The sequence below is a fragment of the Acinonyx jubatus genome, chromosome B3, assembly GCF_027475565.1.
Source record: "Acinonyx jubatus isolate Ajub_Pintada_27869175 chromosome B3, VMU_Ajub_asm_v1.0, whole genome shotgun sequence".
NCBI lineage: Eukaryota > Metazoa > Chordata > Mammalia > Carnivora > Felidae > Acinonyx > Acinonyx jubatus.
The window spans coordinates 84,120,348-84,132,157 of NC_069386.1; the positions used below are offsets into that span (position 1 = coordinate 84,120,348).

Here is an 11,810-nt window from a genome sequence, read left to right on the forward strand (position 1 = left end):
TGTGTTCTTGATCCAGGTGAATTGCATGAACATGTCCACTCCCCATAATCCCACTCCTCCCATTGGCTCTTGTATTAGTCTGCTTGGGCTGCCATAACAAAATAGCATAGACTGGGTGGCTTAAACAACAGAAATTTATTTTTTCACAGTTCTGGAAGCTGGGAAGTCCAAGATCAAGCTCTTGCCATTTAGTTTCAGGTGAACTCTTCCTGGCTTGTATACAGTACCTTCTAACTGAAGGGAAGAGATCTCTCTCTCTCTCTCTCTCTTCCTGTTTTCATAAGGCCACAGTCCTATTGGATTAGGGCCCCACCCTTATGACCTCATTTAACATATTTAACATTAATTATCTCCTAAATACCTTACCTCCAGGTACAGTTATATTGATGGTTAGGGCTTCAACATATGAATTTGGGGGACAAATTCAGTCTAAACCAGCTTCCAAGCCATCTATCTGAATATCATCCTTTTCCTGTTCCTTATCCAACTAGTTATAAAGTCATATCAATTCCACATCTTAGATGTCTCCCAAATCCAGCCTTACTTCTTCATAACCAGTTCTTCCCTCCTTACACTTCTGTCAAGGCCATTCATCATCTATTGCCTATCATGTAGCTCTTGTTTCTACCTTTAGGCTCTCTCCACTCTAGTCTATGGTTCTTGTCCACAGGACAGAGTCCAACATATTCCTCCGAACTAATTTCTCCCTGCCTCACTACCTACCTCTTCTCCCCCTTATCTCCAGTTGCCCTAAACTTTTGTTGAAGGAGGTCACTGAGAGGACATGACCACTGGCTGACCTGTGAGCTGAACTTAGGCAATCGGGTGTTCCTCACCCCCTCCCCTGTATATATATATAAATATATAAAATATAAATATATATTTATATATATATAACACATTTTTTTAGCAAGGGATTAGGGAGAGTGTTGTAAAAGGAAGTCACATCATCTTTTTTGTCAGCTTCCTTTAGTTGAATCTCATATTTTTGAAATTACTAAAATTTTTCTTTCACCAGTTTATCTAGATCTACTTTTTTGTCTTGAAAGTCTCACTGAAGATTTCTTTCCAGCAAAATGAATATAGCCATTAATAACTCCACAATTGATATTTGTGGCTAGTTGATATTTTCCAACATGACTTCAAGAAGGAGAAAGACATTTCTCTCATATATTATCATATTTGACAGGTTGGTTGCTATGGTAAATGCTTCCCAGATATGATACCATTGAGTGTTTGTTTTGTTTTGTTTTTTGTTTTTTGTTTTGCAGGATCTACGCTGCTTGGCCAGAGAACTCAGTGGAAATTCTATTCAAAGACTCACTGGTTCGATGCCTGGTTAGTCATCTTTCATGCTGTTGTGGCTGAAAAATATCCAAAAGAACTGGGCTGTGTCCTGCTTAAACTTCTGGGCCTTAACATCCTGATGCATGTAACAGTAGAAAATACTTCTCATGCATTTTACAGCCAAGCTCCTACGTCCTTCTCTTTTCATTATCAATGTGACTACATGCAAGGGTTTAAAGCCCAAGTCCAAAAAGCACAGTATAGGCTGTACTGGATCTTGGTATTGTGGTCATCATCATATATTCTAGCGGAAAAGACACCTGTGGTTGGACCTTGAAACACCAGCAATATTAGCTTGACAATTCTGTAATAATATTCTGATTTATCCCACAGGGTTTAACAATCAGATCTTAGGAGATTAATGCTTTTAAGAGGTTCATAAACTGAGAGAGATCTTAAGAAATTGGATGAAGAGGACATGACTGCATCAGGTGAAGCTGCAATTTCAAATTATTCATTCTAATTATAAGCATTGCAAGCTAAACTTAATGCTTGGTCTGGACTCGGTCTTGCTCCAGGGCCTTCCACCTCGCTTTGGCCAAGAGCCCCACATCCTTACCATATGTTCAGGCTGTGGACTTGCCATTTGATTCTCATTTATAGTTTCTGTTTGTTCATTTACTACAAGTATATTTTCCTTTATGTCCTTGAGCACAGTTATAATAGTTGCTTTAAAATCCTTGTCTGCTCATTTCAACACTAGGGTCATTCTAAGGTTGGTATTCATTGATTATGTTTTGTGTATGGGTCTCATTTTATTTTTTCTTCATAGTATCATTGGGATTGCATCCATCTTGATGATTCATTGTAGAAACTCTGTAGCTTTCCAGCTAAGGCTTAGTTGCAACTATGGCTTCTCTTTAAGAAAAAAGCAAAAAAGTCAAAAACTTCTCCAATTCCATTACTTGTTAGAACTTCCCCATCCAGTGTGAGCTATGGAAACTTTTCAGTTGACAGATCCATTCATTACTTAGCCTTCTGGAATCCCATCCTATTTATACACTGCTTACATTCAGTCAAAAACTCAAGGATATGTTATGTGTATTTCTGGAGCTCTTTTTTTGTCATTACTCTGTCCTCTCTAGACTGTTCCACACATTCTACCTACCTTATCCTCCTCAAACTTTTTTTTTTCTCCTCAAACTTTGATCTCTATATGCTGCTTAAGATCCCTTCTCTGTGTCCTTGTCTAAATGGTCCTTGCATCCAGAAAGCTGGGGTGATTATACAGCCCTCCTCATTTGTTTCTCTATTTTCAAGATCACAGTTCTGAATTAGTTGTGGTCCAATGTCTGAAAATTTGTTTCACATTTTTGTCTAGTTGTCTATGTGCAGACAGTGAGAAGGCATGATTGGCACTAGTTAGTCATGGCTAGAAGTGGGACCAGTGATCTTTTTTTTTTTTTTTTTTTTAATTCCCAGAAATCTTCAAAACAAGAGCTACAGTCAATAGAGTGACATTTGTATGGACATAAAACATATAGAATTAGATTTGGGCTGACAATGTTTTTCCTCCCAGGAATCAGCTGTAGAAAATATTTACATAAGCCCCTGCACCTAAATCCCTCATGGATTGATCATTGCTTCTGATTTACTAGGCAAAGACAATATCACGGGCCCAAAAGGCAAAGGAGTTTCTGTTAAATGAGGTGCACATTCAACTGAAAGTCACTGAGTGTTGTAGTGAAAGCCCTTTCCTAAGAAACAACAAAATAACCACAAAGTTAAATTGAGACTTTGGGAGAAGCCAACCAGAATTCCCAAACTTTGAAGCAAAATAACAGGAACTAAAGTGGGTCATGGATCAGATGTGGAGCTTTTTTAGTCGAGATTCAATTAAAGAAGCAGAATCACTACGAAATATAGATGATAGATAGATATGTAGGTAGCTAGACAACTAGATATAGATAGCTATACTAAGATGTATTTCAGACACACACACAAATGTCTTTGTTATAGGAATTTGACCTCAATTGTAGAAGCTGCTCTAGAAGTCTTTGTAAGGGTGTTGATTTTACCTGATGTTAGAGCTTGAAGTTCACAGGGTAGATAGGTGGGAAGGGAAGATGAATTTATTTTATTTTATTTTATTTTATTATTCTTATTTTTTTAATATTTTATTTTTTAGTTTTAATTTAATTTTTTATTTTTTTTAAATTTATATCCAAATTAGTTAGCACATAGTGCAACAATGATTTCAGGAGTAGATTCCTTAGTGCCCCTTACCCATTTAGCCCATCTGCCCTCCCACAACCCCTCCATCAACCCTCAGTTTGTTCTTCATATTTATGAGTCTCTTCTGTTTTGTCCCCCTCTCTGTTTTTATATTATTTTTGTTTCCCTTCCCTTATGTTTATCTGTTTTGTCTCTTAAAGTCCTCATAGGAGTGAAGTCATATGATTTTTGTCTTTCTCTGACTGGCTAATTTCATTTAGCATAATACCCTCCAGTTCCATCCACATAGTTGCAAATGGCAAGATTTCATTCTTTCTGATTGCCGAGTAATACTCCATTGTATATATATACCACCTCTTCTTCATCCATTCATCCATCGATGGACATTTGGGCTCTTTCCATACTTTGGCTATTGTTGATAGTGCTGCTATAAACATGGGGGTGCATGTGTCCCTTCGAAACAGCACACCTGTATCCCATGGATAAATGCCTAGTACTGCCACTGCTGGGTCATAGGGTACTTCTATTTTTAGTTTTTTTGAGGAACCTCCATACTGTTTTCCAGAGGGGCTGCACCAGCTTGCATTCCCATCAACAATGCAGAAGAGATCCTCTTTCTCCGCATCCTCGCCAATATCTGTTGCTGCCTGAGTTGTTCATGTTAGCCATTCTGACAGGTGTAAGGTGGTATCTCATTGTGGTTTTGATTTGTATTTCCCTGATAATGAGTGATGAGCATTTTTTCATGTGTCGGTTGGCCATCTGGATGACTTCTTTGGAGAAGTGTCTATTCATATCTTTTGCCCATTTCTTCACTGAATTATTTGTTTTCTGGGTGTTGAGTTTGATAAGTTCTTTATAGATTTTGGATACTAACCCTTTATCTATCATTTGCAAATATCTTCTCCCATTCTGTTGGTTGCCTTTTAGTTTTGCTGATGGTTTCCTTCACTGTGCAGAAGCTTTTTATTTTGATGAAGTCCCAGTAGTTCATTTTTGCTTTTGTTTCCCTTGCCTCCGGAGACGTGTTGAGTAAGAAGTTGCTGTGGACAAGATCAAAGAGGTTTTTGCCTGCTTTTTCCTCAAGGATTTTGATGGCTTCCTGTCTTACATTTAGGTCTTTCATCCATTTTGAGTTTATTTTTGTGTATGGTGTAAGAAAGTGGCCCAGGTTCATTCTTGTGCATGTCGCTGTCCAGTTTTCCCAGCACCACTTGCTGAAGAGACTGTCTTTTTTTCATTGGATATTCTTTCCTGCTTTGTCAAAGATTAGTTGGCCATACATTTGTGGGTCCATTTCTGGGTTCTCTCTTCTGTTCCATTGATCTGAGTGTGTGTTCTTGTGCCAGTACCATACTGTCTTGATGATTACAGCTTTGTAGTATAGCTTGAAGTCCGGGATTGTGATGCCTCCTGTTTTGGTTTTCTTTTTCAAGATTGCTTTGGCTATTCGGGGTCTTTTCTGATTCCATACAAATTTTAGAATTGTTTGTTCTAGCTCTGTGATGAATGCTGGTGTTATTTTGATAGGGATTGCATTGAATATGTAGATTGCTTTGGGTAGTATCAGCATTTTAACAGTGTTTGTTCTTCCTATCCCGGAGCATGGAATCTTTTTCCTTTTTTGTGTGTGTCTTCTTCAATTTCTTTCATAAGCTTTCTATAGTTTTCAGTGTATAGATTTTTCACCTCTTTGGTGAGATTTATTCCTAGGTATTTTATGGTTTTGGTGTAATTGTAAATGGGATAGATTCCTAGATTTCTCTTTCTGTTGCTTCATTGTTGGTGTATAGGAATGCAACTGATTTCTGTGCATTGATTTTATATCCTGCCACTTTGCTGAATTAATGAATCAGTTCTAGCAGTTTTTTTGTGGAATCTTTTGGGTTTCCCATATAGAGTATCATGTCATCTGCGAAGAGTGAAAGTTTGACCTCCTCCTGGCCAATTTGGATGCCTTTTATTTCTTTGTGTTGTCTGATTGCAGAAGCTAAGACTTCCAATACTATGTTGAATACCAGTGGTGAGAGTGGACATCCCTGTCTTCTTCCTGACCTTAGAGGGAAATCTCTCAGTTTTTCCCCATTGAGGATGATATTAGTGTTGGGTTGTTCATATATGGCTTTTATGATCTCGAGGTATGCTCCTTCTATCCTTACTTTCTTGAGGGTTTTTATGAAGAAAGGATGCTGTATTTTGTCAAGTGCTTTCTCTGCATGTATTTAGAGGATCATATGATTCTTGTCCTTTCTTTTATTGATGCGCTGAGTCATGTGAATTGTTTTGCGGATATTGAACCAGCCCTGCATCCCAGGTATAAATCCCACTTGGTCGTGGTGAGTAATTTTTTCAATGTATTGTTGGATCCAGTTGGCTAATATCTTGTTGAGGGTTTTTGCATCCATGTTCTTCAGGGAAATTGGTCTATAGTTCTCCTTTTTAGTGAGGTCTCTGGTTTTGGAATCAAGGTAATGCTGGCTTCCTAGAAAGAGTTTGGAAGTTTTCCTTCCATTTCTGTTTTTTGGAACAGCTTCAAGAGAATAGGTGTTAACTCTTCCTTAAATGTTTGGTAGAATTCTCCTGGAAAGCCATCTGGCCCTGGGCTCTTGTGTTTTGGCAGATTTTTGATTACTAATTCGATTTCCTTACTGGTTATAGGTCTGTTCAAATTTTCTATTTCTTCCTGTTTCAGTTTTGGTAGTGTATATGTTTCTAGGAATTTGTCCATTTCTCCCATATTGTCCATTTTATTGGCATATAATTGCTCATAACATTCTCTTATTATTGTTTGTATTTCTGCTGTGTTGGTTGTGATCTCTCCTCTTTCATTCTGGATTTTATTTATTTGGGTCCTTTCCTTTTTCTTTTTTGATCAAACTGGCTAGAGGTTTATCAATTTTGTTAATTCTTTCAAAGAACCAGCTTCTGATTTCATTGATCTGTTCTACTGCTTTTTGGTTTTGATAACATTAATTTCTGCTTTAATCTTTGTTATTTCCTGTCTTCTGCTGGGTTTGGGTTTTATTTGCTGTTCTTTTTCCAGCTCCTTAAGGCATAAGGTTAGGTTGTGTATCTGAGATCTTTCTTCCTTCTTTAGGAAGGCGTGGATTGCTATATACTTTTCTCTTATGACTGCCTTTGCTGTATCCCAGAGGTTTTGGGTTGTGGTGTAATCATTTTCATTGGCTTCCATATACTTTTTAATTTCCTCTTTAACTGCTTGGTTAGCCTATTCATTCTTTAGTAGGATGTTTTTCAGTCTCCAAGTATTTGTTACCTTTCCAAATTTTTTCTTGTGGTTGATTTCGAGTTTCATAGCGCTGTGGTCTGAAAATATGCATGGTATGATCTCGATCTTTTTGTACTTACTTAGGGCTGATTTGTGTCCCAGTATATGGTCTATTCTGGAGAAAGTTCCATGTGCACTGGAGAAGAATGTATATTCTGCTGCTTTTGGATGAAATGTTCTGAATCTATCTGTTAAGTCCATCTGGTCCAGTGTGTCATTCAAAGCCATTGTTTCCTTGTTGATTTTTTGATTAGATGATCTGTCCATTGCTGTGAGTGGAGTGTTGAAGTCTCCTCCTATTATGGTATTACTATTGATGAGTTTCCTTATGTTTGTGATTAATTGATTTATATAGTTGGGTGCTCTCACATTTGGTGCATTAATATTTACAATTGTTAGGTCTTCTTGGTGGATAGACCCCTTGATTATGATATAATGCCCTTCTGCATCTCTTGATACAGTCTTTATTTTAAAGTCTAGATTGTCTGATATAAGTATGGCTACTCCAGCTTTCTTTTGTCAACCATTAGCATGGTAGAAGGTTCTTCATCCCCTTACTTTCAATCTGAAGGTGTCTTTAGGTCTAAAGTGGGTCTCTTGTAAACAGCATACAGATTGATCTTGTTTTCTCATCCGTTCTGTTACCCTATGTCTTTTGACTGGAGCATGGAGTCCATTGACATTTAGAGTGAGTACTGAAAGATATGAATTTATTGCCATTATGATGCTTGTAGAGTTAGAGTTTCTGGTGGTGTTCTCTGGTCCTTTCTAGTCTTTGTTGCTTTTGATATATATATATATATATATATTTTTTTTTTCCGTCTTTCCTCCCCTCAGAGAGTCCCCCTTAAAATTTCTTGCAGGGCTGGCTTAGTGGTCACAAACTCCTTTAATTTTTGTTTGTTTGGGAAACTTTTTATCTCCTTTCTATTTTGAAAGACAGCCTTGCTGGATGAAGAATTCTTGGCTGCATATTTTTTGATTCAGCACGCTGAATATAGCCTGCCACTCCTCTCTGGCCTCAAGTTTCTGTGGATAGGTCTGCTGTGAACCTGATCTGTCTTCCCTTGTAGGTTGGGGACTTTTTTTCCCTTGCTGCTTCATGATTTTCTCCTAGCCTGAGTATTTTGTGAAGCTGACTATGATATGCCTTGATGGTGGTCGGTTTTTGTTGAATCTAATGGGGGTCCTCTGTGCTTCCTGGATTTTGATGTCTATGTCTTTCCCCAGGTTAGGAAAGTTTGCTGCTATGATTTGCTCACATAACCCTTCTACCCCTATTTCTCTCTCTTCCTCTTCTGGGACCCCTATGATTCTGATGTTTCTTTTTAATGAGTCACTGATTTCTCTAATTCTTAAATCATTCTCTTTTGCCTTAATCTCCCTCTTTTTTTATGCTTTGTTATTCTCTAAGTTTGTCCTCTATACCACTGATTCTCTGTTCTGCCTTGTCCATTCTTGCCGCTGCTGCATCCATCCATGATTGCAGCTCAGTTACAGCATTTTTAATTCCATTATGGCTATTTTTTACTTCTTTTATCTCTGCAGAAAGATATTCTAATCTATTTTCAACTCCAGCTAGTATTCTTATTATCGTGATTCTAAATTCTGGCTCAGACATGTTGCTTGTATCTGTGTTGGTTAAATCCCTGGCTGTCATTTCTTCATGCTCTTCTTTTGGGGTGAATTCCTTTTTTTTGTCATTTTGAAGGGAGAAAAGGAATTAATGAGGTAGAAAAATTAAAATTAAAAAAATATTAAAATTAAAAAATTAAACACACACACACACACACACCAAAATCGAATAAATGATGCTAGATTCTAGGTGTGTTTTGGTCTGGGTGTTGAAAGTGGTTTGACAGATTAGAGAAAAAAAGGGGGGGGAGGAAACTGCTTGAGAAGTTAAAAAAATGACTAAAATGAGATGATGGGAGTAAAATAGAATTTGAAAAAATATACACAAAAGTAATGAATAAAGTAAGAAAAAAAATAAAGAAAAATATTTTTAATAAAAAATAAAAATAAATACGAATCCTCTCTTTTTGTATTCAAGAAAAAGAAAAGAAATGAAAAACAGAAAGAAGATAAAAAAAGAAAAAAGGAAATCATTTTAAAATTTGAAAAAGTGAATACACTGTAGTAGACTAAAATAAAATGATGGAAGTAAAATAGAATTTGAAAAAATTTACACAAAAGTAAAAATTATAGTAATAAAAATTAAAGAAAAATATTTTTAATAGAAATTGAAAGTAAAAATGAAGTTTTTCTCTTGCTGCATTCAAGAAAAAGAAACGAAAAAGAGAAAAAAGAAAGAAAAGAAAAAAAGGAAATCGTTTGAAAATTCGAAAAGGTGAATATGCTAAAATAAAATGCTGGATGTAAAATAGAATTTGAAAATTTTACACAAAAGTAAAAAATATAGTAATAAAAATTAAGGAAAAATATTTTTAATAAAAATTGAAAATAAAAATAAATTTTTTCTCTTTCTGTATTCAAGAAAAAGAAAAGTAGTGTAAAAGAGAAAAAAAAAGAAAGAAAATTGAATAGATGGACCTGCTAACAGAATAAGGTAGGACTGACATTACTTCGTTTTCCCCCAGAAGTCAGTATATGTAGCGTTTCATAGTCCATAGACTAAGCCAGCAGTGAGACTTGTGTTATTGAAGAGTGAGGTTGGCCCACTTGAGCGGGGCTCAGTGTAATAGCTCCACTCTCCACTAGATGGCGCTGCTATCCTACTGGGGTGGATGGTTGCGGGGTTCCTAGGTGTGTATGCGCATGCGCCGGAGCAGTAAAGATGGCGCCACCCCTTACCCAATGTGTTCTCCCGGATCAGCAATTGCGCCCCTGTCCTCTGTCTTCAGCTTTCATCCACTCCCTGCTTTTTCACTCTCTGTGACCAGGCCCCAGGCCTCTCTTCCACGTTTTGACTCAGATGTGGTTGTTTCTGAAGGACTGCGGCTTTGACCTCTTCCGCCCCTCTGCGGGAGGGTCTCACCGAACAATGGCTGAATGAGCAATGGCTGAATGTCGGCTGCACCCAGGAACACTTGATGGACCCTGCTGCTGCCGGTGCCCTGAGACTGCGGCCAGGTGCCAGCGCGCCAAGTAAAAGTTCCTGAGACAGTGTAGCAGCAGTTTATCAGGGATTATGGAAAATCACAACACACATCTGGCACCAGGCTTCACCCTTAATGACTTTGTTCCAGCACCAGCAAATGTGGCCGCCTTCTGGGGTCTGCTGGGACCAGGTGGCCTCAACAGTCTCTACCAAATGTCCTTCCAGAAGTGGAACCGCTTTTCCCCGGGTGGCCTGAGAACCTCCTGGACCCCACTCTGTTCCTGGGGATTTGCCCTTCCCACCAGAGCACCGCCAGGTATCGAGCTGTGCAGTTGCAGACTGCGCTCCCCTTGTTTACAGTCTTAACGGAATTTAAACCCTCTCATTTCTCCCTTTTTAGTTTAGGCCCTGTGGCTGTTTCTAATTTTCTACTTTCTCTCCAGCTGCTTTTGGGGAGGGGTGATTTTCCCATATTCTCCCTCCCACCTCCAGTCTCCGTCCTCTCTCCGCTGACAAAAACACCTCCCTTCCTGCGCCTTCTCGCTCCCCAAGTTCACTTCTCCGTGTCGCGTACCTGCTGAATTCTGTGGTTCAGGTTGTGCAGATTGTTTTGTTAATCGTCCGGTCAGTTTTCTAGGTGTGTAGGATGGTTTAGTGTCGGTCTGGCTGTATCTCATGGACGCGAGACACACAAAAAACTTCCTTGCTGTTCTGCCATCTTGGCTCCTCCTTTATTTTTATTTTTTAATTTATTTCGAGAGGGGGTTGGTACAGAGAAAGCAAGGGAGACAGGAAATTTCAAGGAAGTTCTGCACTGTCAGCTGAAATCAAGAGTTGACACTTAACTGACTGAGCCACCCAGGTACCCCAATGGAAGGCGAATTTAAAGTGCAGGAGAGAGGGGCGCCTGGGTGGCTTAGTCGGTTTAACATCTGACTTGGGCTCAGGTCATGATCTCACAGTTTGTGAATTCAGATCCTCTGTCTCCTTCTCCCTCTGTACCTCCCCAGCTTGCACATGGGCTCTCTTTCAAAATTAAATAAACATTAAAAAAAAATTAAGTGCAGGAGAGAAAGGATGAACTGGGACCAATAAGCACAATCTGAACCCCACAAAGGTGAACTGAACACTGTGTCAGTTCTGTCTCTGGTCTTGGTCACATGGGTGTCCTGCAGGAGAAATTGGTAATTGGCTTAGGAGTTGGAAAAGGTAAAAGAGGATCCAGGTGAAGATGGAGCTGTTGCAGACCAACAAGGTAAGCCAGGAGGTGAATAAAAATGTATGGAAGCTATTAATAATAATAAAAAAAAAAAGGCTGTGGTGCCCATTTTTGCCCTTTAAATCTCATACAAGACTGTCTCTTGTGGCTCACTGTAACTGGAAAACATACAGGAAAGAGAATTCTGGGAAATGTAGTTCAGCCCAGCCAGTCGATACATTAAAAAACCACACAGGAGCACTTGGTTCCCTGGAAACTACTTGGACTCCATTTCATCAGTGCAAATCAGCAGTTATTAAAGAGAGTGGCAATGGGAAACCACCAAGAGCAGAGCTGGTCAAGCGGCAGGATCTTGAGTCCCATGAAGCAGGCAGTAGTTGATAGGAGACCCTTAAGTACTTGCACTTAACATGAATTACTGGCCCAATGGAAATAGAATATTAGCACTCTAGATACAGAAGTTTAGCTTCCAGTATAGCAGCTTCAGTAGACAGAGTGGAAAGATACTATAGAGAAGAAGTTCTTCTGCTTGGATTTTTCAGTGTTTCCATATCTTTCTCATGGGTCCTAAAATTCTGGTTTACTAAAATTTGTATTAACTAGACTTTGACTGAAATGAAAATATAACAACAACCTGGGGATAATGAAGGAACCAAGTAGAATATACCTTCCCTGATTACAGGGGAAACCAGGCCTGATAGTACCTTTTTATTTTAAGG

At 38.6% G+C, this 11,810-nt stretch overlaps 1 long non-coding RNA gene across 2 annotated transcripts; it reads left to right on the forward strand.

The window, feature by feature from the left end:
• Positions 1 to 947: 947 nt before the first annotated feature.
• Positions 948 to 10,923, forward strand: LOC113601544 (uncharacterized). Of its 2 annotated transcripts, none has more exons than XR_008299376.1 (4): positions 948 to 1,338; positions 1,681 to 1,778; positions 9,309 to 9,380; positions 9,715 to 10,923. It is a non-coding gene; the product is annotated as an uncharacterized LOC113601544 (long non-coding RNA). The 2 variants fall into 2 exon arrangements; XR_003422835.2 differs by having other exon boundaries at positions 9,765 to 10,923.
• The last annotated feature ends 887 nt before the right edge of the window (positions 10,924 to 11,810 follow it).